Raw genomic sequence first — 26,412 nt, 5'->3', positions numbered from 1 at the left:
TTCCTTGGAGTTCAGTTTTTTGTGATTTTACTTTGTAATATGTGCCATATATATTGTGTGGTTTAAACGTCATTTTATATAACTCATCAACTGCTTACGTATGTTCTGAACGCATCAATGTAAAAAAAAAAACGTTTTCTTTCTTAAAACATCTTTTGAAGAATAGTTATACAAAAATAAAATAACATAGATCTTTTGAATTGTTAATGGATCTAGATGGGAGGTTTCTGGCTTATTATTGACATAAAGTACTGAAAAGGGAGAAGGGGATTTTATTTTAGAAATATATAAACGAACGTTATAACCTATATATAAACGAGAATCGATAAACATCAACAAAGGGTAACCACTGAACATCAGATTCCTGGTTTAATATTTTAAATCAATATTCATCCTAGCCTTCAACAAAAGTGTAACATCACAATTTCGACACATATCTGAATATATAGCAAAAAGACGTTCTGCAAACAAAAATCAATCGATCTGTATTACATGTGTTATTAATAGTTATCATTTGAATGCTTACTTTGATCGCTAACCTGCTATTTGATACTATCGAAGTTAGAAATTTACAACACAAGTTCAAACACTTAATGTAAATAATCTAAAAAAAATATCATTGTATTATCCCAGACATACCAATAACCAACAAGGTCTGATGAAGTATGATATCTCTTCTGATGTCTTTAAAAAAAAATCTCCAAACGTTATTTTGTAGCTTATAAAATTATTATAAACACAATAGATAAGACGTAGCTGTGTTTAACATATTTTCAATATTCGATTCGATTAACCAGGTATGACCATTATTATGATATGTTTAGTCGACAATTGTTCTCAAGTTATTGAAATTAAATAAATCATATATTTTAATTTTTAAACATTTACTATGGAAATGATCAATGCTCCAACATTTTGAATTTCATCAATATTTTTTAAATTATATTGTAAGAAATTTCGTACCTGCAGAATTAGATTAAATTTCATGGATATTAATACACATGTCAGATATTATTACATTGATTATACCGTAAGATGTCCCAACTCTAACCTTAATTCTTTAGCGTATGGTAAGATGTGAAACACTCATAAAAAAGAAGTAAAATCACAAAAATACTTAACTCAGAGGAAAATCAAATAGGAAAGTCCTTAATCATGGCAAAACCAAACGACAAAACACATAAAAAACGAATGGACAACAACTGATGACCATGAATAAGAGACGCCGATAAAACTCAGGAAGGGATTATTAGAAATAGTTTGTTGTCTAAACATTTTGATGTTGATTTGGATTATCTAAAGATTATCACAAAGTGTTTCAAGTCAAACATTAGATATGCTTGACCCATCATTACCAGAGTTTCACAGATTAATTTTCAAATTAACAAATCCTGTTGATGTAAAGTATCATCTCAAATGGAATGCACGTGCCTCACAATTGGGTTCTCCATGACAAAAGCATTTGATGATGGTATACAAATTGTCAAACCGTTTTTCAATGTTGCATTTAAAAGAGGTGATAAAAAGGCAATGATATTATACCGCTGTTCAATAGTCTTAATTTGATTTAACTGCATGAGGGGCGAAAGATACCAGAGGGATCGAAAATAAACTGACAATGCCATGGTTAAAAAAAGAAAAACAGACAAATAATAGTACGTACATAAGACACAACATAGAAAACTAAAGGACCAAGCAACACGAACCCCACCAAAAATTGAGGATGATTTCAGGTGCTCTGGAAGGGTTACCAGATCATGCTCCACATGTGGCACCCGTCGTGTTGCTCATATCATTACAAACCCGGTAAATAGTCTTATTCGGTAGGTCATATTCGTGAAAAGGGAACGGGATTGTAGTTACGATACTAGTATTAAGGACATATCCGGAACAACTCCTTTTGCCGTCTGTACAATTAACGAAAGGACGATTTTCACTTCCCCATTTGTAACTCTTGGTTTAATAGCCTCGTTGTGAGCAGCAGCCCTTTTTTTTTAAAGAAATCATGATAAGATTACAAGCCCGAAATATCGTATGAAATGGAAGATATATACTCCCGTATGCAGACACTACTGGAATGTGGCTATTTAGTGAAACAAATCCGGGTCTAAAACAAAAATTGAGGGAATCAGATAAACTGTAAAAGGGCCACATTGAAAATAAATGCAAGAACACTCAGCACAGAAACATACATTGATAAATAACAATTGGTCAAAGAACCATTAAAACGATACATTTTAATATCGGATATATTAAAATTCGGTTTGAAATTTTTTATTTTTAGCGCAAATGGTAGCTTATTATATGCTTATTTTAATAAGATATAGCCTCTTCAAATTTTTGTTTGAAATAAGAGAGATTATTTGTTACTATTGTTTTGAAAAAAAATGTCCTTCCAAGATCATTTGAACTTGACACTGAATTCAAAAATATATGGTCCTATATATTTTCACATAGATGATGACAACAAATAGCTACTTTCGATTTACACACGGTAACTTGTATTCGATTTTAATGATTTGAAGTCATGTTGCTCGCAAATAAATGCACAAAATTCTATAGATTTTTCATACACACATACTTGATTAAAGCAAATATCAAACTATATAACGTAAAGTTTACCTGAGACCTTGACCTCAATTTTAAAGTCATTAACTAAGGACCTCAAATCAAAAGACCCGAGGTTGTATTTTATATTTTAAGGCGAAGTGTACGTAATTGCACGCCTCTAGCGGAATACGGGATTAAAAACGTTCGTCGTTAGTTACGCAAGTTATCTCCCTTACTCCAAGAAAGGACACACGAAAGAGAAACTACTTTCTGCGGTCTATGATGAATCCAACAAGCACGCCTGTGCTGTCTTAAAACCTCAAAAATTATCTAAATAACTCTTATTAGAAATCACAGCATTCTGTACGTTGTTCTGTGTGCAGCCTGACTTAAGAACACCGGTTTTTTAATGTTTTATACGCGTAGGAGAAGGCATTTCGTGTTTATGATATCAACAGAAAGAAAAAACGCCTTACAACAAAATTATAAACAAATAAACAAATAAACATGTAACAGTTTTTCTTCTATTGATATCAAATAATAAATTAAAATGAAACCTGAATTGACCCAACAATATCGTTTTAAAAAGCCGTAGTCTTGAACGAAAAACACAGTACTCAACGTAAAGTTTTATAATAGGTTACAAATAATAAATGAAAGACGTGTGAATTTAATTGTTTAATTAAAAAGACGTTGAAACGTTCGTATTTTGTGCAATTGAAAACTTAAAGACATGATTTTTATTTATATAAGAAATTAATCAGACGATACCAAGAGACTAATTTGACCACTAGTGCAAAACTTACCAGTCGGAAGAACAAAGACGGAAAACAAACAAAAAATGAACAAATTATGCCCCAAAAATTACTCGGTAACTTAAAAATTGTCTCACTCTAACATTTATCTTAAAATAAGTAAAAATTATGTCATTCAAATCCAAGTTTTCAACTTTTTCTACATGTGCAGAAAATAAACAGGTGTCTTCTATTCCGTCCGCAATTTATGGGAAAACTAAATCTAAATTTAGAACCATATTGAAATTGAAAGTACACATGTAAGATAAAATATAACATGTCATTTCTTCTTTCACAAATTCCAATTTCGAAGAGATATATAGCGAAATCTGTTTTCTTTTATTGTGCCTGTGTGCATAAAAACAATCATTTGTTTCCGCGAATTCCGAACAGCTAGAAATATATTCCCGAGTTTCAAATTGAGTAACTCGAATAATTCAAGTCCTTTCCATGTCCGATTTCCTCCCACACGAGAAATGTAGCATTCGTACATCAACTGAATAATACGACTGAATTATTCGGGTTACAATTTGTGTAAATCCCGAATGCACATAAAAGTTAAGGTCCAGCCCGACTTGCGGAAATGGACTGCTGTAGATTTCAGATTGATTTCCAGAAATAAAAATCATACAAAAATGTTTCACGCAAATATTCGTCTTCAGACGTGTAAAGTTATACAACGGTTACTAGCCGGTCTGGATTGTGATAAAAAGAAGCGCATGCAATGCATAAAATATATAATGTCGTGGCTCAGGGATGTGTTGAATTATAGAGATGCTTATATAAATACGGCGCAAAGATAAGATTAATTTACCCAAATGTACTAAGAATTACCACACAACTTATATTTACTTAAATATTGATTTGTTATCTTGTGCCAGACAGATGACTGATATTCTGAGAAAAGACCTTGATGAAATGAAGTTTTTTGGGAACAAAGATTTTGAAAACACGTCGCAGTGTTTAGATTTTAACAAAAAATAAGGCACCAAGGTCGAAAATAGTTCTAGTTCATAATGAAGAAAATGTCAACCGTTTTCTAGCTTGGCGATCTCCGAACGCACCCGAATATAATAGACAATTACAATACAATAGTACACAAAACGTAACATAAAGAACTAAAGACCGAGCAACACGAACTCCAACAAAACGGTATATATTTCATACAAGTATAGTCCAGGCATGAAGCGTCGTAACTGTTGCGGCGACGTCAATAACGTTGTCGTTGTTTTTTGTTTTTTTACACTCAAGATTCAACTTTAACAGGGTATAGCTTGAAAAGTAGCACGGTTGCTAAGGACTTTCTTTGCACCAATCGATTCCTCAGACATTTCAGAATCGTCTCATAAGTTTAAAAAAAATCGATTGTCTAATATAATAGAAAATCTTGGAAATGTAACAATTCCAGCCGAATTTCACGATTTTCCCTATATATCCTTTGTAATTTTGGTGTATGATGCTGTTAACTTCAACAGCCCGTATCTCAAAAACGAAAACGGTTACCCCCTTTTATTATTTTATTTTCCGATTTATTTTAACAAGCAGAATCTACATGTAAAATTTTAAAAAAATCCATTGTGTAGTTTAATCACGTACACTTCGCCTTAAATGGGCAATGGAATCATAAACGTAATATTAAATGTAAGAGAGGAGAAAACTCCTATCAAATGTTCACATATGCTTTCAGCCAATTAATATGCGTCGTAACTTATAATTTGCTTTGTCCATATCTCATAAGGTTTTTTGAAAAAGTGAAAATTAGCTTAAATCAAAATTTAGAATATTACCTTGACCTTTGACCTTGGCCCTATTTTTGTTACCAGGGACCTTCGATTAAAAGACCCTACATGTGTAGGTCTCTATCATTTATGGTGTACCAGTTAGAAATACATTTCACTTATATCAAATGCATAATTTGGAATAAATGTCATATGGAGTCTCCGAATAGCTTCAGTTAAAATTTGAATAACTTGAAAACATTAGTCACAATTCGTTTTGGAGATTATTTCATCAGCTTGTTTTATTTATATTTTAAAGTTGATATATATAACTATCATATTATGTAAGTGTTAATGAATATTGTGTTGAAGATATTATGATTGAATATTGTGAAATTTTAATTTCAATACTTACATGTAACTGAATACATTTTTAATTTCAAGTTGTTGTTCAAATTTCTTTTTTCTAAAAAAACGTTTCCAAAATTGATAAAATTCGGTTGATAGATACAAAGAATAGGTCTAGGTTGGTTAAAACTTGGTCGAGTACGGTTCAGACTATGTCGAGCATGGTTCCGACTCGTATAAAATGGTTACGTACTGGTCGAGTACAAGTTCAGACTGTTAATAGATATAGAAGATGTGGTGTGAGTGTCAATGAGACAACTTTCAATCCAAATAACAATTTATAAAAGGAAACCATTAAAGGTCAATGTACGGCCTTCAACACGGAGCCTTTGTATGGTTCAAACTACAGTCAAGTATATCAAGTAAAATTTAGACAAATTCAGACTGGTTGAGTAAAAATCAGTACAGTCGAGTACAGATATAAGCGATTTCAGACTTTTACTGGGTTGAAGGGTTAACAGTAAAAACACATGAACATAGTTTACATTAAAACGAAAACCCTGTAGACGAAACACGAGAAACTCGACTTTATATACTGACAAATAAGACAGATATAAAATGTACAGAAATCCTCATCGGCTTAGCACAAAATTAACGTTAACATGATGGTACCTTAATCATTTTATTGACGTATTCAAAACCTTTTATGCATATAAAAATTCGTATTGAAAATTATTACGGTTCATACTTTTTCATTTGTCTTGTTACGTTTTATCCGACATGTGCAACAACCATTCATATGACCTGAATCAATATTTTGTAAAGCTATTTTTAACTTTTGTCTTGTCTTACTCGTTCCGGCAATGCACACATATATCAACACAGCAGAGTTTGATGGTAACACATGAGACAACTATATCTATCAAGAAGTAGTTTAAACATATTTACTTATATGTGGATTGGGAAAACAAGTTATAACAACTAATATTAATCCCTCTCCACTTTGCAGTTGCGAGAGCTGCCTTGTAGCGGCTTAAGCCTGATCATTTTCGAAATCTACTAGGATGTCCTTCACTTGCAAGCGATTTTTTTTCTTGATCAATTAATGAGGTTAATTCCTGTCTTCTTTATTCATAATCGTTTTTGATCATTTGTCGAAATGTTGTTGCTATGTCATCTTATTTGAAATGGCGTTTTTCTTGATCTGCTTGCAAATATATTGAATTTCTTATAAAATAGATATCTCAATTAAAGTAGTTTTTTTAATATCATACATAAAAAGCCTACATATACTTTCTTGTCCACCTAAAATTTTGAGTTATTCAGGTTTTATTTATGTATAGTAAATGTTTACTTTGTATGCAGATCTATGTAGTTACAAGGATTGTGTTATCAACTTATACAAATCAGATAAGTGTTTGTTTAATACAATAAACTTTAAAAAGGTATAAATTTACATGCTATTTACATGCTACTATTTACATGCTACTTATATTGAGAACAAATCAAATCGAACGGTAACAACTTTCAATTACACCAATTTGTTGTCAGATATTTTGCTTTTGGTTTTAACAAAAAACTGAATCCGATTTATACGACAGGTAAGCAAATTTCTCTTCATTCTACTTCTTTGGCCAAACTTAAAAATAAAATTAAAAACCAGATGTCGTTTGATTGCAAATGAGACAACAATCGCCTGAATGCTAAATAATGATGATATATCGTTCGGTTTTAATTAAAACCCATACTGTATAGTCATCCACTTCTGATATCGTGTCCAGGTTTGGATTTACTTTATATACTCTTTAGTTTAAACAACTTTTAAACCTTTTTATAAGGCTTTGGAATTTTGAATACTTTTGTATCGGGCATGACTATAGAAAAAAGCTGCTTTATGGACACGAACTGTGCGATTTTCTTGCCGACCTCTTCTTTTTTTCATATAAATTGGAGTTCCGTCAGACACGTGTCAAAAACAAGAAGATCAAAGAAACCATGTCATTCAATTTCACATTCAGATATATTTATGATGTGTTTTCCAAAAAACAGTCCAGACTTTTTTGATTGGGTTCCATAAATAATTACCCCGAAACTATAAATTAAAGAGACAACAGACACGACATCCTCTGTCTCATTTTTCGACTTAAACCTCGAATTTGATATACACAGTTATCCCAGTACCAGTATCTATGACAAACGTGACGATTTTGAATTTTGAAATTTATGAATTTCCTCTACCTAAGTAGCAATATACCAACTTTAACTGCAAATGGGAAATACATTTCCCAAATTATTCAGTATTTAATAGCTTGTAACTCCTACCTAGATTTTGTAAAACATCACCAGGGTCTGAGTAGAAAGTTAAGAAACCAGGGGTTTGTCAAAGAACCTTTTGTCCTTTTTCGTAAAAAAATAGGTACCAAGACCTTGTTGCAAAATATTCCGGATCGTCTTTATAAATAATGAACGATGGTCTTGAAATATAGATTCTGGGTATTGACGTTGTTTATCATCTTAATAACGTGTTATAGTTTTCTTTTATTTGTCTTTATCGATGTACCTATTTAAGGTGTTTTGTTTTTGTCTTTTGGTGATATACATTTGATGTAGCTGTGTACTTGTTCATTCCGTCATTGTATTATTGTTTTATGAAATTTTCTCCACAAAACAGGGATCGAAATAGGAACCCTTTGTGTTAATAGTCCGATGCGCTAATCACTACAACACTACTCTTTTATTTTTATTTTTATTTTTATGCGACTGTCATACAAGTCAGAGGTTTACCTAGCTTTGAAATCAAGCTAAATCCACCATTTTCTAAAGATGACAATACATGTACAATGTAAGGAATATGACCATTGTTATCAATTCGTTTGATGTGTTTTGAGTTTTTGATATGACCATTTTATAAGGGACTTCCCGTTTTGGATTTTCCTCGAAGTTTAAAATTTTTGTGATTTTACTTTACGCTGTCTGCATTTGTTTTGTAAAATATTTTTGGGTCTTATTTCATTTAAAAAAACTAATGAAGTAGTTCATTTAGACACTTGTAGAAAACAAGATCAATGAAGCCGGATATTTGAATTTCATACATTTGTTTTTTACCTTTGTATTTTTCTTTTCTTAATCTTTCCCTGAAAGAAAGAGTATATACTATATACGGTTTGTACTATCAACGACAATAACAAATTGTGTTTGCATTATTTAAGAAATAATTCAAAGTTGTTAGATTTTATATTGATTTTATCACAGGTTGACTCTTTATGCTAAATATTAAACCACGACCGACAGCGACTGTTTTGTGAATGCAAAACAATGCTTTTTCAGCTGATTAATATAAATAGACATTTGCGTTAGTAAATTTACCTGAAGGTACAAAGAATACTACTAGATACTTATATTAATATGAAACTCTAGAACATGTTCAATTTACTCAGTTACTTGTCCAGTTTTATTGAATATTGATACCTTAAGATTTGTCTATATTTATTGACAAGTATCAATGGTTAACCATTATTGTTCATGCTATTTAATTAATGTGAAGACATTTGATAGATGCTCATATCAATTCAATATCAGCTGCATTCCTTAGGAAGATGAATGGAAGGTTAGAACAACCACGTTATTGCAATTAATGATCGTAGCCAGAGAGATAGACCCGTAATTTATTTGTTCCATTAACTTACATTATGTAGAACTACTATTAAAAAAAAGGCAACTGTTATTCGTTATTATGTTTTTCATACTTTATTGATAGTTTGACATTTATTAGTGGATACATCAAATGCCGGTACCTTATCCCGGCCTCGTTAACAGTTAATAGCATATAATCAATTTGGTGAGTCTTTGTTAGTTTATTTAACTGTTATATATACATTTATAAATCATTGTAAATTATAAGATATCCAACTAAAACATTACCAATATAAAATGATCAATAAATCTGAATAGATAAAAAAAAAATCAAAAAAAAATCACAGAATTTTGGAAAAAGGAAAAATAAAAAAAAAAATAATAAATATATTTTACTTACAGCATTCATAATATAGCTTGCAGGATATATTTATTCAAATATTTGCGTACAGGCAATGACTAAGAGAAACATACATGTAGTTATAAACATAGACAATACATCAAGAATATATATATAAACCAACATATATAAAATTATCAAATCATGACATAGGTGGTGATGTGGATAAGGAAAGAAATGTACATAAAATTAATTCCGGTACATAATGTACCAATTTTTTTGATAATCAACCTAGTCTTCTAAATTGGAAGCCAGGGGTCCCAGCAGATATTGGCCATATGAAAAGGTTTTCTGTTAAAAAATAAAAAAAAATTCTAGTGCCAGAGATTCTTTGAGGTAGTTTTTAAGTCTTGTATTTTCACAAAGTTTTGTTCTGTAAATATAGAATTTTGTCAGGAGTACTATTAAGTTTTTTTATCATATTATTTCCGTTGTAACCTAAATTTCCAAATAAAATAATATCTATATTAAATGGAATCAATATTCGTGTTTGGTTATTAATCCAATCACACAGTTAAATCCATAAATCTGAAATTTTATGGCATGTCTAAAAGATGTGCTCAATATCTTCAATAGCTTCATTACAGAAAGTACATTTATCTGATTGTTTTATCTTAATTTTAAATAAAATTCAACTGTGCCTATGAATCTGTGCACTATTCTGTACTGAAACCAATGAAGTTTAGAGCTTTTTGTGGTGTAGAACGACATATTTTGCACTTTTTCCCAATCAATTGTTTTGTTTAATCTTAGAAACCATTTATCTTCACAACTAGGCCTTGTACTACTATCTTCTAAGAAAATATTATACATATCTTTTGACCCTTTATTTGACAAAAAAAAATTGTTCTAATATTATTTGGTAGAATTGGTCCTTGAACTTTATAAAGATTTTCTATAGAGATATTATGTTTACGAGAATTTTGATATGATTTTATTGCTGATATTTACTCCATTATAAGCTAGAAAGCTAGATTTAATTTTATAAATATTTTTGCATTGCTCAAACGACATTAATTTACCCTCATTATCTACCGGATCATTAATCGACAAAATACCGTTATCAGCACAGATCTGCTACGTATTTTAATATTTCCATTATTTTAAAGTGAATTTGTTAAAAGATCTCCTCATTTTTTGGTTTAAGTTTATTTTGCATTTCTGTCCAAAAGTGGTTTTTACGTTTGTTTGGTGGGCCTAGAAATACTAGATTTTCAATATCAATATTTTCTGTGCTTTCTATAAGCTTTTTGCATTGTTTTTTAGCAACCGTCGGACCCACGTTAATTTTAACCCTTTTATATATTCTTCAATATCTAACATTTTCAGCCCCCCAAATTTATGTTCCAGATATAATATTTCTCTTTAATCTTGCAGGCTTGTTTTTCCAAATAAATGAATATATTGTACGAATGAGTTGTTTAAGAGTAGTATTGAATGGTGCTGGTAATGTTAAAAACAGATGATCTAATTTTGAAATAATCAGTGTCTTGATAATTGTTATCTTTCCAACTGGAGTGAGTGTATGTCTAGACCAAATATTGATTATATTTTCAATTTCTTTTATTTTAGGATAATAGTTCAAGATTCAATTTCTTGCAAATTGACAGAAAAGTTTATTCCTAATAGTGTAAACCTACTGGAACCCCATTCCAATCCCAACTTTACACACATGGTGTGTTGACTATATTTTTTCTTTCCTATCCACACCACCTTTGTCTTGTCTAAGTTTATACGGAGACCAGACATTTCAGCATATTTATGTAATAAGCGGAAAGATGCGTCCAGGGACTCTGGTGTACCGTCAAGAATAATTGACATGTCATCAGCATATTCAGATATCAAATATTCAGTATCATCTGTTTTAATTCCCTTTATTTCCTTATTTTTTTCTAATTAATATTCCAAGTATTTCTGCACATAAAAGAAATATATAAGGTGATAAAGGACCCCTTGTCGGCAACCTCTTTGAATTTCAAATAATTCAGATAAAAACAATTTTGATAAACTGCAGAACTTATATTTTTGTAAAAGGTTCTTACCCATTGTTTAATAGAGGGACCGAAATAGTAAAAAGTCTAAAACGTCTTCAATGAAATTCCGTGATACAGAATCAAAAGCTTTTTCAAAATCTATATGAAGGAGCTGTCCAGGTAAATCACTTAGTTCTGTATGAAATAATGTATCGTAAATAAGACGAGTATTCTCCCTTATAAATCTACCCGGAATAAAACCGGTCTGATCACTGTTAATAATTTGAGGTAGAACTAATTGTATACGCTCAGCTATGCAGCTTGATGCTACTTTATACGTGGTATTTTGTTAACTTATTGGTCGCCAATTTGTCATGAACTGTCTAGGTTTATCTCCATTTGGTATACAGGTTAAATTATTTTGTCTTTGAGTAATTGATAATTCCCCCTTTTCGTAACCATTAGTTATAGACCGAAATACAAATTGTCCTATATCTATCCAAAAAAACTTGAAACATTCATTTGTGAAACCATCTGACCCAGAGCTTTTTTCATTTTTCATTTTTCGCAAAGCTGTCGTTAATTCACCATATGTAATTTCACCCTCCAAAGATTCTCTAATGGTATTATTTAGTTTTTTTTATATTAGTATACGGGATTTCATTATTAAGGTTAATATTATTCAAATTTTTCTGTTTTAGTATATAGTCTTTTGTAATAATTGTTTGTCTCTTTTAATATATTATCTTGCTCACTGATAGTGTCCCCTTTTTCATTGACTAGTTTTGGAATAGTTTTATTTATAAAATGTTTAGTTTCTAAATTTAGAAAATGTTTAAAGGTTTTTTCTCCTTCTTCTATCCATTGCATTTTGGATCTGAATCTTTTCTTGTCTTAAAATATTTTTAGATCAGTTTCTTCTAGTTTTTTAAATATCTTCTGATAGTATTATTTCTTTTTTATCTTTTTGTTTCTTCCTAAAAGAAGCATATGAAATTGATTTTCCTCTAATTTCTGTTAATAAAGTTTCTAGAAAGAGTTGATCGTTTATTGTAAATTGAATTTCTAAGTCGTTTATCTTTTCTAATGTTTCTCTGTTGTATACAGTGATGCATATTGTCCTTTATCTTTCTTTATATTTTCTTTAACAGCAGCTGAATATTCAATGTCATGTAAAAATGAATTGTTAAATTTCCATAGACCTTTACCAATTATGAAGTTATTCATCTTTAAATGTAATATTATTGGGGAGTGATCAGATCTATAACTGTTACGAATGTGTATATCATGTACATGTTGATTACGGCCTTGCGATATTAATAGAAATCCAATATTGCTTGTTAAATGGGATTATTTTTTCTACATGTAATTTTTTTTAGTTCAGGGTACAATTCCCTATAGGGATCTGTTAAATCATAACTTTCTATAATATTTAAAACTTTCTCTTTGGCTTTTGGGTTATTTACATTTTGATAATTATAAGTATCAAGATTTTGGTTTTGGACAGAATTATAATCTCCAGTTATTAAAACTGATTGGTTGTTCAAGTCTTCTATTTTATCACTTACTCTAGAATAAAATGCAGGTGAATCTTTATTTGGACCATATAAGCTTATCAAAGTTATTCTTTTCCCTTCAATTTCAATATCAATTCCTAACAGATTTCCTTGATCATTTTTTTTTTATTCTATGTATTTTGTATTCAAAGTTTTTGATAGAAAAATATTGCTACCCCTCTTTTGTTTGTTGCAAAAGAAGTGAAAATACAGTCTCCTCCCCATATATTTTTATTGATATTTTTTCTTTTTCTGAAAAATGTGTATCTTGTAAACAATATATGTGGATTTTTTTTGCTTTAAGATAATCAAAAACATATTTCCTCTTCTCCTTTGAATTTAAACCTTGACAGTTGTATGAAACAATTTTCTATACAATTATCACTCATCTATTCAATTTTATTTTTATAGCTGAATAATAAATACTTAAAATTTGATCAGTGTATTGTGATGGTATTCTCCCATATTGTTTTATATAAGTAACTCTGAAATGTCTGACCTCCTCTACCTTGTCTGCATTAATTTTCTGCTGTATCCTAAGTACACCATAGTTTCCATACAATAAGTAATACTGTGTGAAAATGAAAAACAAACATAAAAAAAACAAAAAACAAAAAGAAAAAGAAAGAAAGAAAATCTGAGATCATAATGTGAATATCAAACATCTAATAATTCGCTAAAATGTTAGTATTTCATGGTTCTTTTGGCATATACGAATTAAATATTATGATTTGAAAGTTGTTCAAATTATCGAATCACACTGATCTCCGTCTATAAATTTTGTTATATAATGTTACTGGGTGCACCTAACTTTCGTTGAATGTTTACATTGTATGTAGTTATATGCACAATAAATAAATCTTGACAAGAAATTGTAAAAGACACGTTATTTTAATATACAACATACTTGAAAAAATATAACAATGAATTCCAAAATCAGGAAACGACAGGTAAGCCATTTTTTCTCCATGCTTTGACCAAACTTAACGAAAAGAAGGAAATGTGTATTTGAAAAAAATATCCAGTGCAGTTTAAGGAGGTATTCAATAATGTAAAGTAAGCGTTTAAATTTATTAACCAGAAGATATAAAAGTATAGAATGTGAACATATTGTTCATAATGCTACTCACTGTATAAGAAGAGCCAATTTAACACCATTTTATGAAGACTGTTCAAAATTGATTTCTCTCCATAAATAAGGATAAATTTGAGGTTGTTATATAGCTTAAGCTTGAAAAACCATCTATATTCAAAATGCTTACTAATTAATATCGTTCCTTTGTTTTCTTCTATAACTCTCCTGTATATGACTATAAAATTTGAATATTTTAATCGTTTCTGATAGTTTTATTCTAATATCTATTTTAAATACGGTCTACCATTCTGTTGGGGATATTATAACTTGAGTTATTGCTCACTTTATAAATCCCAAAGCATACAGAATTTTATAACATTATGATGAGTTTATGTCCTGTTACTCTTTAATTTGTTTCAGTAATTATATATAATATATTTTTAAATTATATTCTTTCCTTACATGTGAATTTTTTAAAACATTTGTTTTAAAAGCACCTGACATCTTTGATGGGGTTCGTGTTATTTAGTTTTTTATGTTGTGTTTTGTGTATTACAATTGTCTGTTTTATTTTGGTAATGTTGGCCATTGAGTTGTGAGTATTTCCGATTTATTAGTTTGATATCTTTTGCCTCTCTTTTAACGTTTGTATATACTTAATTTTCCCAAAATTACCACTGTAAACAGATTTTTTTCATCACGATCTTCAAGATATCATATAATCATCTTTTGAAAATCAACATTTGGCGTTATATTTACGCACACAAACAACTATCTTTTTATTTCTTCAATACTAGTTCGAACGGTAAAAAGAAAATATAATAGATACTCGTTGGTTTAAATAGGCCACTGTTTTTGGCATATACATTGTAGTACAATTTAAATTTGATATAATATACACTACCGGTTTGCATGAGTATACGGTTCTGGTGATGTTGAAGTCAGTCTTAATATCTAACTGAAGAGCGAAAATATTTCTCTTGTAGGTATGCAATGGATTACAAAAATGTATCTATATTAGCAATTTTAGTTGCAGTATGCTCGTTCGCAAATATTTCTTGTTGTGAAGAGGAAGAAGTTGTTACCTGCCGAAGAGAAAATATGACGTGTGTAAAATCTATTTGTCATTGCACAAACACAGCTCCTATTCCAGATTATAGTTATTTCACATCAGTTAGTTGCTCGGATCTCACAGAAGTTCCCAAAGACCTACCAAAAGGGGTTTTCTTATTGTAAGTCAAAAGATAATTAAAAAGACAAATGATGATTGCTACAATAATTATGACCATTCTGTTAATTTATCAATAGTTATAAGACATTGCCCCCAGCAGAACTATAGAAAAGTAGTACAGTAATATGTCATAAACAAACTCTTTTGTCTGAGAAAAACGAATGCAGTTTGTAAATGGGGTCATTCGTGCGTCTATAAGCACCGTGTGACCAATCACCCTGTTTTATAAATATAATTGATTATATGAAATTTTTCATTAAAATTATAATTATCAATAATCTAACTATGTTCAAAAATGCTGTTTTTGTAAAAAGGTTAGATAGAGTGTCTACAAAGCTACCGGAGCAAGAGTAACTGCAACCATAAAACATCCATGTACAAACCTCTCGTTAATTGGTATGCTAAGCAGTTAAGTTGAAATCTTTTAAATCCTAGTCGAATTGTTATAACACACAATCAGTCTCAATGACTTTGGTCTTTTCTAATACCACAGCACTATATAAGTACCCCCTCCCAAAGAAAGATTTCCAAGATAAGTTGATTTAAACGGGAAAAAATAAATTATATATTTCGTTATTTCTTATAATACAGACATACAGTCTTTATGCATGCTGTATTCAACTCATTAACTTATCACTCCATTCTCTTGCATACGTTGTTAAATATCTTAGTTCTGTTACTTATATTCATGTTGTGTATTTTTTTACTTTTGTGTTTTTGTTTTTGTTTGGGATGATATTATCCGTCGCATGGGGCAATTTCCAAACTTTAAAATTTTAGGGACGGAGGAGGCAAAACATATGTTTACCCACTTTGTACGTATTGTGCAATTTATTTTGTTATGAAAATATAAATTAGACTGTTGCGATTCTCCATTTCATTGACTATTTCGACAGAAAATATAGCTTAAATATAACAAAAAAAGATGTGGTATGATTGCCAATGACACAACTGTCCTCAAGAGACCAAAATGACACAGTCATTAACAACTGTAGGTCATCGTACGGCCTTCAACAATGAGCAGGCCCGCTATAAAAGACCCCGATATGACAATGTAAAACAATTCAAAAAAGAAAACTAACGGCTTTATTTGAATGAAAAATGAACGAAAACAAATATATAAAACATAAACAAACGACAACCACTGAATTACAGGCTCCTGACTTGGGACAGGCACCTATATAATAATGTGGCGGGGTTAAACATGTTAGCTGGATCCCAACCCTCCACTAACCATGGACAGTGGTGTAAAAGTACAACATAAAGGCCTTGTTAACGCTTGTCAATCAAATGTGCCCCCTTTTTTGGGTCACTTTCAAATACTCCTATTTCACTGATGAGTTTTAAAGGAACCAGCAATTAATTTGTATTTGACTTGCATACAGCTGATAGCATTGAGTAGCACTAGTGTTAATGCAAATTACTAAGTTATTAAATAGAATTAGTAAACATCTCCAAACATCGGATAACATACACCGGTATATAAATTTGTTGTGTTCATACTTTTTTAATCCTCCAATCGTCATAATTGCAATATGTATTATTTTCTAACATCGTACAAGTCAATTACAAAACAAAATAAACAAAATAGATGGGATTGTAACAACATGACTTTATTCGGCATTGTTAACATCAAGTTCCGTCACTAATGAGTCTTTTTTTAGACAACACACGCGTATAGCGTTCAAAAACTCCGGTATCTATGATGAGTCGGTCACTTGGTCGGTCACACTGCTGGTGGAGTTTTTCTCCAAGGGTATACACACCCATGCAAAGCACTGCTCTATCTTGGAAATAATAGATATAGTTATGTAGTCGGTGTGAAATATCGGGTGCCTCGTTGGCATTTTAAATTTACCACACCATTCCTGGTTTTAACTTTGCTCTGACGAACTAACAGTAATTTGTATATTTAGAAACATGTTGCCTCATCATATTTAAATTTTTAACTAGTATTTTTGTCTTTATTAGGTCGATAACTGGAAATAGTATTACAAGAATAAAAAGAGGAGATTTCAACAACATGCCATCTTTGGATAGACTGTAAGTTCATGTTGTAAAGTTTAGCTGTCATGGCCACAAAAGAGGGAGGTTTGGCATGCCACTAAACCAGGTTCAACCCACCATTTTTTTCCTTTAAAAATTTCCTGTACCAAGTCAGAAATATGGCCATTGTTATATTATAGTTCGTTTCTGTGTGTGTTACATTTGAACGTTGTGTTTCCGTTGTGTCGTTTGTTTTTCTCTTATTTTTGAGTGTGTGTGTGTGTGTGTGTGCTTTACATTTTAGTGTTGTGTCGTTGCTTTGCTTTTATATTAAATGCGTTTCCCTCAGTTTTAGTTTGTTACCCCAATTTTGTTTTTTGTCCATGGATTTATGAGTTTTGAACAGCGGTATACTACTGTTGCCTGTATCTAGCTGCGTTATTTAATAAACTAATTAAAAACAGATACGATGATCAAATACTCTAGAACTAAGATGACTGTTAAATTCGAGGTATTAATATAAAAAAGAAGACGAGATATGATTACAAATGAGACAACTCTCCACAAGAGACCAAAATGACATATAAGGTAACAACTCTTGAAATGTGGCAGAGGAAGCCGTGTGTGTTGTTTCTTTAATCTCTTTTTCTGGAGGACAAAGTAATGGAATAAAAACAGTTTGGATTGTTAATGGATTATATATCATCAATACATCTGAAATGTCGGATAATATATGCTCAATTTTTTTTTGGGGGGGGGGGGGCGAATTAAGAAACGTTAAAAGAACATTTACACTTGGACCTTATTGTTACTACCTTATGTTAAATCTTGTGTATATTCGTACTTTGATAAATGTCAGATGGAAATTCACATAGCAATGTGTCAAAAAGATTATTTGATATACATAGTAACTACATGATGTTGCTGTATACAATTATCGTTCACCATTTAGGTCTTCATCAATAAGCATAAACAAACCGTTAGTAGGTTAAAGAAAGGTCCGACCTGACAAAATGAAAAATAAAAAAAAGTTCTGATTTAAGCACATAATTTCCTATCTAGCGACACACATATACGGAATTCGGCAGGGTCGAATGTCCTGTACCAAGTCGGGAATATGGCAGTTGTTACAGTTTGTTTCCATGTCGATTGTTTTTGTTGCACTTCCGTGTTTCTATTGTTTCGTTGTTTTCCTATTTTAGATGGTGTTTTCCTCGGGTTTAAGTTTAAAAATAAAAAAAAAAAAGAATATGTGGGATAATTGCCAATGTGACAAATCTCCATAAGTGATCAAGTGACACAGACATTAACTGGTATTGGTCACCGTACGGCCTTCAACAATGAACAAATCCCATGCCGCATAGTCAGCAATAAAAGGCCCTGAAATGACAAATGTAAAACAATTCAAACGAGAATGCCAACGGCCTAATGCATGTACAAAAAAATAACGATAAACAATGTGTAACACACCCACAAACAACAAACCACTGAATTACAGGCTCCTGGCATGGAACAGGTACAAACATACAGCATGTGGCGGAATTAAACATGTTAGCGAAACCTCAACCCTTTCCATAACCTAGGACGACACTGTACAACATAAGAACTTACAGTACAAGCATAAAAAAGGCCCAACTTGTCAGGTGGATACACCTAGAAAAAATCTAACAAAATGAAAGAGTGGACTTGGCCGTGGTGTACTTGTTTATCCCAAGAACAAAAAGACACTTACTACAGATTTTAAACCTGGATTTGTTTCTCTCTATCGATTTAATTCTTTTGAAAGCGTTACATTACTGTTGACTTTATTTATCAAACATTTTTGCGTGTTCAATTCTTTCTTATTTTGCTAAATGGAGTCCGACGATACAAACTAATGATGTAACATTGCACTGCATTTAAAGCACAATGAATTTAAATAAATATGCTATGCATGAGTGTTACTAATTTTTAGAATTTTTTTTTAGTAAAAACAAAACCAGTGAACAAAGTACAGTTGTGTATCAGAGAGGTACATTCCTAAATCAAAAATGATTTCAAATTGTATATCAGTTAAGTTTTTAAAATGCAATATTTGTATTTTTATGACAAAATCAAAGTACTGGCAACATGGATAATGTTATCATCTTAGGCCGTGTTCACACCAAACGCCGCACTCAAAAAAAATAATTACTTAAATTTACTTAAAACAAGTATTTAATTTACTCAAATAAAGTAAAAAAACAAGTAAAAATGTTTGTCAAAAAATGAGTATTTCCTAGTAATGCCAAGTAATTGTAAGTAATTACCTAGTAATTAAATTTAAGTAATTTTTCAATGTATCTTAGGTAATTCTTTTAATGAATAATTAAGTAATTTCCTTCCTATATACTAAGTAATTCTTTTTATTATAGTAAGTAATTCATTTAATACACCTTAAGTATTTCTTTTAATTATAGTAAGTATTTCTTTTCATGAAAGTAAGTAATTCTTTTAATACACATTAAGTATTTCTTTTAATAATAGTAAGTAATTCTTTTAATACATATTGATTATTTGTATTAATAAAAGTAAGTAATTCTTTTAATGATAGTAAGTAATTCTTTTAATACATATTGATTATTTGTATTAATAAAAGTAAGTAATTCTTTTAATATTTATTGAGTAATTCTTTTACACATAAATTATATATATATTTATAATATATTTATAGATTAAAATAAAAATTCTACACTGTTTTATTATAAATGCATATAATTTGAAATAGTAACATACCTTTTCAAAGAATGATCATATACTATATCTTTGTTATAATCCATTTCTCTTGTTTGCTGTAAGTTAACATGGGCTACCTCCCCAGCAACTTTTGTGTTACATTTTCATTTAATTGAATTAGTACACAAAAAGTAGCCAGAAACATGAAAACCCACAAAGTGTCATTTTTGTAAGGTTCTCCTTTCCTTTCATGTGTGTAACTCGTGTAAGTATTTCAACAAACTCTGTAAACTTTTGTTCAAATTCAAAACTGAATGAGCTCCAGCAAATTTTCAAAAATAGCTTACCAAAGTCAAATGAAACCTTAATTCTGATTGGCCGAATATTTTTTTAGTCTCAAATCAAAAACTACTTATTAAAAATACAGGAAATATTATACAATTTTGTACTTTTATAATAAACAGTTAATTTTTAATTTTAGTAACACTAAATCATGTTATTTTACATTATAAAAATTATATTAAAAATAGATAATAATAATTTGAAGATTTTTGATATAAAAAAAGGTTAAATAATGACTAATAATTCTTATACTAAGTAATTCCGATAAAATGTTTTAAGCATTTCAAAGTATTATCTAAAAAACAGGCTATTTTTTTAATTTGAAATTATTTTTAATTATGTAATTTGCATGATTTCTTGTGCTTGAAATTCCATGTTTATTCTGCATTATTATTTTTAAGCATTGCATAATACTTTCCATACAATGTATTTTGTATAGATAGTTTTCTGCGCAGCACAGTACATTCTATTGAAAATGTGTTATCTACTTTGGAATAGAAAGTGTTGGGCGCCACACTGAACATTAAAATACAGAATATACATGAAATTTATAAAAAATTTCGAGCACAGGAAATTATGCAAATTCCATATGATTAAAAATATTTCAAAATTGGAATAATTGCCTGTTTAAAGAAAATTGTTATCCAAATTTGTGAAATATTCAGACTTAAACCTACATGTTGTTGAAATTGTTAAATTATGGAGTCAAATTTCATAGGAAGCATTTATTATTATATATAATAAGCCTTATGCAAGAAAACAACATAATATAATGCCTTAACCTACTTAGTAATAACAAGTTTTATATCCGTGTTTTCAGAAGTAATTCCAGTAACTTTCATACAGCTTTTTAGTATAAATAAAAAACAAAATATGTAGTTCTTGAATATATGACTTAATCTAAGTTATTTCTTTCTGCTAAAAACAGTACGGGTAATTCATTACCTAAATATGGATTAAGTAATTCATTTACTCAAGTGAGTAAAATTATTATTAGTATTTGTTTTAATGTAAGTAATTTTTTGATAGACACACTTTTTCAATAAAACATTTACTTGTTTCAAGTAACTATTTTCAGATCTAGTAAAATATAAGTAATTGCTAGTAATAGTGAGTAATTTGTAAGTAATTCCTAGTAATGAGTAATAAAAAAGAATACTTAATTCAAGTAAAATATAATTACTTAGTAATATTTTTTTTTGTGTGCGTGTACAGTAAACATGTTTACATTTGGTTTAATGTGATGTACACTAGTTTCACATTAAAATTTGTTCACATCTATACACCTTGTTTAGTTACCTGTACATTAGATTTGTTCACACTTGTAAACTATATTTCATTTTAAGGTTCATTACGTAGAATCAAATTCAAATTTTCGAACAACTTTTCTAGCAGTTAGGAAACGACCATTTGACTTTAAAAGGGGGGGGGGGGTCTCACAATTTCATTTAGAAAAAATCGGGCCATTCAGATGTATATAGAATGAACAAATATTATGAATCCAAAGTTTCCCCATACATAATAGTTTTAAATATTGAATTGGATCGAAAAAAAAATAATCATAAACTTTCGCGCGAGAAAAAATTCTGACTCAGAACCCCCTCCCTCCTTTGTTTTTAAGTAAAGTGGTTGCTCCTTTAAGAAAGTTATTTTGGATGATTTGCAGTAGTTTAAAGATGACTTGATTACACATTTAAAACGTAGGATCGCCATCAGCGTGCTTACATCTACGAAGAAAAAGAATTGCGATGTTAAGGATCACTACACTTCTATCTCTTCTGTTTGTTTCAAATGCTATTTTTTTCTCAAAGGAGTATATTGCAAAGGGAGGGGGTAATGTTTTTTTAATTTTATTTTTAATTGTATTTAACGGGTCTCAGATACTACACAAACAAACAATTAACCTCACCCTTTTTCAGTAATGCATTTATAAGTGAATCGTTATTTGAGTATAAAGACAAGTGACAAATATTTCTGTCAGTGTGTACGTCTAATTGATTCGGGAAGACCTTTTCAAATGAAATATGTGTTCGGCAATGATGATGGATGAGCCTTGATTAGGGGTTAATAAGGCTACGTAAAGTGTTTTTATAAAACATAAATATATCAAGGTTAGACAAATATTTCTGTAAAGAACTTTATTAATAAGTGTTATAAGTATCAATTTTATGTAAAAATTGTTTCTTTTTTAAATATACATGGGAAATTAAAGTTCTAAATGTCTAGTGTTGTGTATACTAAACCTACACAAGGCTAACATCGACTATCGACTGCATATTGACAAAACATGATTTAAACTGCTGTTGTTTTTTATTTGGGCGGGTTGTTGTCTCTTTGACACATTCCCCATTTCCATTCTCAATTTTATGTAAACATTGAGTTTTATCAATGGGAACGCAATTAAGTTTAGTTTATGTGTGAGTTACAATAACACAACACCGAGTTAAGGTCAATGTGAACACGGCCTAAGTTAATAAAAGTCCACTGCTAGTATATGAAAATAGCGCTTTATTAACTTTGAACTCTCTTCATACTTCATTAACAATTACTAATGTTTCCAAAATAATAAACGAACAAATGACTGTTATATCTTTTTTGACATTTTTATAATTTGAAATTCATTATTGAAAGTTATTCAATTTGTAAATAATATGTTATCAAATCATTTCTAGGTATTTGAATGATAATAAAATCCGAATAATTGAACCTGGAGGGTTTGCAAACCTTACTAGCTCCAGTGTATTAATGTAAGTATCAGTATATAAATGATATATATGGAGTAATGAGGAAGTACGTTCGACATTGACATCATATAATTTATTTTTTAACTGTGTCTGATGTCCATCATAAAATAAGGGAAAATGAAATGTTTTGATTTATTCTTTACACAAAAAGGCAGTATGATCAAAACTATTACGTCACTCATGAAAATGCCCAAATAGCTATTGTTTTCAGGCTAATTGATGTCAATGAAAGACAAACAATTCATTATCTTAAAAAGGCTACAATCTTCAGGCTATAAAAGAATTGTCGACGAAATAACACACAAGTTCGCAAAACACAGCATGGGGTATTTAGGCCTATTCTAGGGTAGGTCGAATAGTAAACGGATGCTTCTCCCCTAAGTATGCTCGTCAAGTTTATGATTGTTAATGATTTTGATAAACAGGGGTCGTGTCAACGAAGCTGTCATATGACCAGAATTAGGACATGATCTTAAGACACGTCTTCATACTATAAGTCAGGTTAACAAAGGTCTCGTTAAATCAGATGTCATAAATGTCGTCCTTAAATACATAAGATAAACCTAAAAGTTACAATGTCCTAATACGAAACAAAAGCAACAAATATGGCATAAACCCAATAGTAAAAAAACGTAATACAATAGTAAACAAGTATAAATAAAGGCAACAGTAGTATACCGCTGTTCAAAACTCGTAAATCTATGGACAAAAAACAAAATCGGGGTAACAAACCACAACTGAGGGAAACGCATTAAATATAAGAGGAGAACAACGACACAACATTAAAATGTAACACACATAGAAACGGACCAAGCATCAGACAAAATCCGATGAGAATAACAAATATAACATCAAAAACAAATACATGACTTTGGGATAGAAAAGTACCGTCACACGTCTCATAGTAATGTGAATTCACACTAAAATATAAGAGAAAACAGACGACGCAACGTAAAAATGTTACACACACAGAAACGAACTATGATATAACATTGGCCATTTTCCTGACTTGGTACAGGACATTTTTAAAGAATAAAATGGTGGGTTGAACCTGGTTTTGTGGCATGCCAAACCTCGCACTTTAATGGCAATGTTAAATACTGTTACTATTAGAATAAGACCTATTAAACAAAATGTTTTTTAGATATTAGTCAAAGATTCAGTTGTGCTTGATCATTTTCAATTTGAAGACAATTGATCCATAAATCTAATATCAACAAAAAAGGCTTATAGTATTCATTTGAGTTTTACGAATAATTAGCATTTTACAAGAACTTTGTGTGGGTCTTCTAGAACTAACTTGATGGACATATCTAAATACATTCAGATATAGCAGAAACATTTTGTGTACTGCTTTACTTCCTAAAATTGTGCGTCTATATACGAATTTGTATGAAATGGGCATCAATAGTTAAAAAAAAGTATATTTGACGATGTCATTGAGTTGCCCTCAATAGTTAAAAAAGTATATTTGACGATGTCATTGAATTGCCCTCATTTCAAATAATTTGTGATGCTCTTTTTGAAGCTTAAAAAATACTATCATCATTAAAACATTTTTGATACTTACCAAACCGATCCAATACATGTAATGCACTCGTTTGGATCAAAGGACCAAACTTAATGATATAAATAGCGACTTCTTGATTTGTACGGTATGAAGGGAGAACCGATATTTAGAGAAACCGTTTTACAGAAGTTTCACTGTACTAAAATTGCAGAACGCATATCACATTAAAAAAGTTTAATTACTATTTACTTTTGTTGTCGTATGAAATTCTTAGAGATTTTTTTTATCATATAGGATACCGTAAATATGAGTATTACAGTACCAATAAATCTTTTATTTTGTGTTCATTGTTTTCCATGAAAAGCTCATCTTGTCTCGCTTTAAGTATATACTGAAATACAATAAAACATATGTCATAAATCTCCACATATTTTTTTTTCAAAAATGATGATTCTAGTCCTAGGACCATCGTAATTAGTACTGTCCTAAGATAGCTTTGTTTTACATGCTGAGACATATTTCAAACACGTCCTTATAAACGATGTTCGAAGACATATATTGGAACGAATTCTAGGATACTTTCATTTACACTGACCCAGATTGAGATGAATTGGACGATTTTGTGCACAATAGTAACTTGAGGTGGAAAATCAGATATGTCATCTTTGTAAAATGTATCGTGTAGCAAAATATATTTTAATATAATTACAGTAGATGTATGTTTTATTATAATACGTTATCCTGATTGGCTACACTGCAATCTCGCGTTATTTCTTAATCAACTTCATTCATAATGACACTAGGTCCCGCAATAAAGTGCACAGGTAAATTAAGTACAAACTTGATAAAAATCGTGTTTTTATGATTCTAGCTAAAAAATATAATTATAAGTATTGAATGCATTTTTTGTAACTTGATAGGGTTGTAAAAGCGTTGACCGTGGGCACCTTTTTAGAATGATGCGATTCCGCTCTTCATACAAAATGTACTTAAGTCAACGCTTTTACACCCAAATGAAGTAAAGCCATGGTTTATTTCTTAATTATATGTGTTTATAAGACAGAGAGGGTAAATAATTTATATATTTATTGATGTCGTCAGGCTACTGATACTATTGTGAATTAATCTTGCTTTATCTTAAATTTTTTTAGGAATTTAGATAACAACAACTTGTTAAGAATTACGGCAAATATGTTTCGAGATATTCCGGTTAATAGTCTGTAAGTACTAAATTAATTATAGAGGATATAAAATGTTGGGCCTGTTTAACTGTCCAATTAGTTTTGTCTGCTCAGACCACAAAATGAAAAAAAAAGTATTTTCTAATAAAAAAAATAATTTAGATTTTAATGTCATTTGAGGTATTTTATTTTGCATTTAATTTTACTGTCGATTTCTAAGAAACAGACTGGTGGAAGATGTTAATATGACGTGTTCATATAGGGTGACATATATTATACCTTAATTTACTTTAATGCGTAAAATTGACCTAGCAAATAACAAAAAAAAAAATTTTTTGGTGAAAAACGTGGTAAATATCTCAGTTAAAGTTAAAAATATACATATCGAAATATTATTTTGATTTTCGAATAGACCCTAACGACTTACGAACAAATCGATCATCACCCTATGTAATTAAAATAAATATCTGCCGTTTTAGCTTTAACCTTCCGTATATGTATGAAATAAACAAAACGAGCTTGGACAATAATGGACAAATAATAAAAATCCGTCTTGAAAAATAGGTGTTGATATTTTAATAAAGTGATTGACTCGTGATACCACGTTTGTATCTGAAATCATACAAGACTCGCGTTAAGGATATATAGTTAATTAAGATAATAAAAAGTTCAATCGC

At 30.2% G+C, this 26,412-nt stretch overlaps 2 protein-coding genes across 2 annotated transcripts in view; both read left to right on the top strand.

The window, feature by feature from the left end:
- Nucleotides 1-26,412, top strand: part of LOC139493131 (obscurin-like protein 1) — a 228,406-nt gene that overhangs the window by 144,469 nt on the left and 57,525 nt on the right. The window lies entirely within an intron of this gene.
- Nucleotides 15,032-26,412, top strand: part of LOC139491269 (uncharacterized) — a 65,064-nt gene continuing 53,683 nt past the window's right edge. The window contains exons 1-3 of the mRNA XM_071278811.1: nucleotides 15,032-15,279; nucleotides 17,250-17,321; nucleotides 22,973-23,051. The gene's annotated coding sequence lies outside the window, so the exon portion shown is untranslated. The remainder of the gene's footprint in view (nucleotides 15,280-17,249; nucleotides 17,322-22,972; nucleotides 23,052-26,412) is intronic.

Source organism: Mytilus edulis, chromosome 10 (assembly GCF_963676685.1).
Source record: "Mytilus edulis chromosome 10, xbMytEdul2.2, whole genome shotgun sequence".
NCBI classification, from domain to species: Eukaryota; Metazoa; Mollusca; class Bivalvia; order Mytilida; family Mytilidae; genus Mytilus; species Mytilus edulis.
Note: the sequence above shows the minus strand (reverse complement) of the source record. Positions and strands in the feature narration are given on the sequence as shown.